We start from the raw sequence: 3991 nt of genomic DNA, 5'->3' as shown, positions 1-3991 counted from the left end.
CATGGACCCGCTGTCTATTTATGAAGACAAAACCTCTTGATCAAAAATGGAGAGAGGAACTCATCCCCAGCGGAGTCGCCAGAAATTGTCGGTCAATTTTTTCGATATAGATAGATTTAAAAATATGAATTTGAAAATAATTTTTGAAATTTAATTTAATATAATAGATATATAGTTTGAGTTTTAAAAGTAGTATGTTTTAATTTTTGAAAAATGAGACCAAATGGATCTCATTAGTCTGATAGTTTGCATAATCGTGTATGATATCGCGAATACTACACCCTCATGAATGATAAGTGTAGATCTCGGCGATAGATCAAATCCTGCAAACTAAGAGATTTGTGACATCTGTTTGGTCTGCAAACTTTTTATGTATGACCGACAAATTCTCCTATCTAATATGAAGATTAAATAGGATTTATTTTACCTCGGTTCCAAGTTCCCTATAAAGGTAAGCCCCTATAGTTAATTACATCTCAAATGACTATGGTCAATTAAGAAAACTCTCGATAATAATCAAAAGTATTAGTTTTTAAGATTTCAAAGTTTAGGTTTTCACGATAGGACGTGTAAGGGCAAATGAGAGTGACTCAAATATGAACAGTTATTTCAGGAGTTCAAAGGAAGGGACATGTAGGAGATGTCATAGATCATGAGGAGAAACCTCAGTGACTTCCCAGACTATCCTACTGTGTGGCTGTATTTTTAGAGATGATGTTCAATTGTTCAATCGTGCCAATTTTATTATTTGGGACTTACATATGCATAATAGACTTACATATGCATAATACTATATGCATAATACTCGATTATGCAAATAACCCACAGAAATAAGAGGGTTTACGTCGTCTCACATGACAACCTCCAAACCTAAGGCGGGTTAGGACTTACGTTGCACAACATGATTGTACATGAGCCTAAAAAGAGAGTATGAGGATTTACTTCGCGCTAGGTGAGCTATCTCGAAGTCATCTATCTCTAAGTCATATGGGTTGTTATTATGCTAAGAAGGGATAGTGCTGAAGAAGATCATCTTGCTGCCCGGTCTGAATCTCTTGCCGTGCTGCCCACAAAGTTGGCTCCAAGCTTCTGTCGTCGCGGCGACTCCAGGGTTTAAGTATAAGAGATTGATGGTTTGTGTTTCACATTTTTTGTATCAATGTTTGATTTTGTTTCGTTTCGATTTTAGTTTTGCATGAAGAATAAGCAAATTGCAGGTAAATAAAAGGTACTTGAAAAGTAAAATACGGTAAAATCCTGTAGATAACCTGTAAAAGCTTCCCTGAGCATCCGTTACTGTTGTGTTATTAATGTTGCGAGCATAGTATGATTTACAACAGATTTAAATTAATTTGCAAGAAAATTAAACAAGACGAGAAAACCCAACCTGAAAGTCAGAAAAATGAGTTGTAAAAATCACGAGCAAAAGAAACTCTTAGCCACATATGACAGATCAGGATTGTGTATAAGGCATTGGTAAGAGTGAGGGCTCAGAGCTAGGCTGTGTGATTCCCGATCTTGAATAAGAGTTACCAGCCCGATAATCTACAGAAGACAGTCCTTAACCTCAATCCAAGTGACTGGTCGTGGACCTTTATAAATTTTCATAGAAAAATGCAAATGTTGTTTAAGTCTTTTTATGCAGAGTTCTTTTAATCATGCAAAAGAAATTTTTTATTTTATTTTTGTAAATATTTTGTAAAGTCGTACAGTCCACAGATTAGTCACTCTAATCGTGCTAGAACTACTGACAACCTAAGAGTCTCGAGGGCAACGATTCCACCAAGAATTGGCGAATAGTATCATGGATCTTTTCCTCTCCCTTATTGAAGATTTTTGTGGTAGTTTAAGCACACATAAACAATGTCATTATCGCCCTCGTCACTTAGAACCTAACTCATCCTAGTTCGATGATCCATATGTGACGTTAACAAATTTCCCCAATTGCCATGAGGATTTGAGTGTAATATCCAAGCTCAAATATTGATGCACTGGGTTTCATTATAGGTTAAGTCACTGCGGGAATCTCACTGTTTGATTTAATCAAAGAAGTCGTGAACCACATCTTGGTGCATCCTCATGTCTAGTGTCTTAATCAGTTTGTAAATCAGGGTCAAGTGCCAAGTTTTGTTATTTATTAAAAAATTAAGTGGATAAACGCTCACATAAGGTGTGCTCATAAAATCTAGGAAGTCTACGTTGAGAATTAGGTGGATGGACTCTCACACAGGGTGCGTTCCTAAAATCTAGGAAGTCTGCTGAGAATTAGGTAGATGGACACTCACCTAGGGTGTGCTCCTAAAATCTAGAAGTTTATGCTCAAAATTAGGTAGTTGGGCTCTCACCTAGGGTGTGCTCCTAAAATCTAGAAGCCTATGCTGAGAATTAGGTAGATGGACTCTCACCTAGGGTGACTCCTAAGATCTTGAAGGCCTACACTTGTGCTTAAAGTGATTTAAGGTGTTCTACCTCCAATTAAGTGTTTTCCAAATAATTAAATCAGAAAATCTCATTTTTCGACTTGATCATTTAAAAAGAAGTAAAACAAAAGAAAGATGAGGCAGACCCACTTCCAAAACTAGTAAAGTCAATGCGGAAAACAACGTGTGAATCGACCTAAAAGCGTTTAAATAACAATCAATTGAAACTTAAAACAGTGGGCAAAAAAGGCGTCCGTAAAACCAATTCTAAACCGCATGTAAATCAACACTAAAAGACTACATAACTCTCGCCAAAATAATGCGTAGATTGCCTCAAAATCAGCCCACTAAAATGCCTCAAAACATTGATTAAAACAACCCCGCAGATGGTGGGTTTAATGCCTCCAAAACAGTAAGCAATGCTTTCAAAATCAACGCCAAAACAATAGACAAAGATCTCAAAATTAGCCCTAAAACAGTTATTTTAAAATTCCCAAACAGCTCTTATGTAAGCTCAAAACATTAATCTTAAATGTCCCAAAATAAGCTAGGAAATCCAGTCCAAGATAGTGTTTAAACTCTCCGAAATCAGTTAACAAACTGGCTCTAAAATAGTACGTGAATAAGTAGGCAAAGCCCTAAAAAAATCGCAATGTTTAAACTCATCAAACAACAGGTAAAACAACTCTCAAGGGAGGCATTCAGAAATAAAAGAACATAGACCCGCAATGAAGCATTCAAGCCATAGAATAACGGTCATCTTGAGCCTCGTAGTATTTTCTTTCGAGTGCTCGAAGCATGAAATCAACAAATGAGTATTTAAGATCAACAAGTAAATGGTCATTAGGACTTCACAATATTGCATTTAAGTACTTGAAACATAAACCAACAACGGAGCATTTAAAAACAGCAAGTAAATGATCATTGGAACCTCACAATATTTGCATTTAGGTACTTGAAACATAAAACTAGCAACTAAGCACTTAAAATTAGCGATAGCATATAATTGAAATATTGTTTATATTTCTCCAAAATTAGTAAGAATGTATTCGTGTGGAGAGGATAGCTGGAAGAATATACATGTCCTTACCTTACTTCGACACAGCAGGGACACAACCAGAAATGAAAAGGAATGGGATAGGGAGGTTGTTGTTCGCTGGCAAGAAGGAGGCTAGTCAGGCGTGGGTAGGAGAGCCGACGAGAGAGGCGAAGCCGAGCAAGAAAAGAGAAGTCGAGTGAGAGAAAGGCTTCGGTGCAGAGGGGAGGCGAGCGAGGAGGCGAAGCAGGCGTGAAAGGAGGGAGTCGAAGCAGGCGACAGAGAAAGGAGTCGAAAGTCTCGGTGCAGAGAAGATCAAAGCAGGTGAGCGGGGCTTCGATCGAGACAGGAGAGGCGAGCGGGCAGTAAGCCGATGGGGGTGAGCGGGAGAGAGGAGCTGTCAAGTGCGAGTGGGATCTCTCGAGAGCGGGACTGCGAGCTAAGAAGAGGCGCGAGGAGGAGGGCGAGCGGGAGAAAGGAACTGTCGAGCGCAGAGGGAAAGCGGGATTGAGCGATTTCGGTGCGGGAGAAGGAA

At 38.8% G+C, this 3991-nt stretch overlaps 1 protein-coding gene across 1 annotated transcript in view; it reads left to right on the top strand.

Moving 5' to 3' along the window:
* The window catches only part of LOC110022419 (guanine nucleotide exchange factor SPIKE 1-like), a 43624-nt gene that overhangs the window by 15516 nt on the left and 24117 nt on the right, over positions 1-3991 (top strand). The window lies entirely within an intron of this gene.

The sequence above is a fragment of the Phalaenopsis equestris genome, unplaced genomic scaffold (assembly GCF_001263595.1).
Source record: "Phalaenopsis equestris unplaced genomic scaffold, ASM126359v1 Scaffold000189, whole genome shotgun sequence".
NCBI lineage: Eukaryota > Viridiplantae > Streptophyta > Magnoliopsida > Asparagales > Orchidaceae > Phalaenopsis > Phalaenopsis equestris.
Note: the sequence above shows the minus strand (reverse complement) of the source record. Positions and strands in the feature narration are given on the sequence as shown.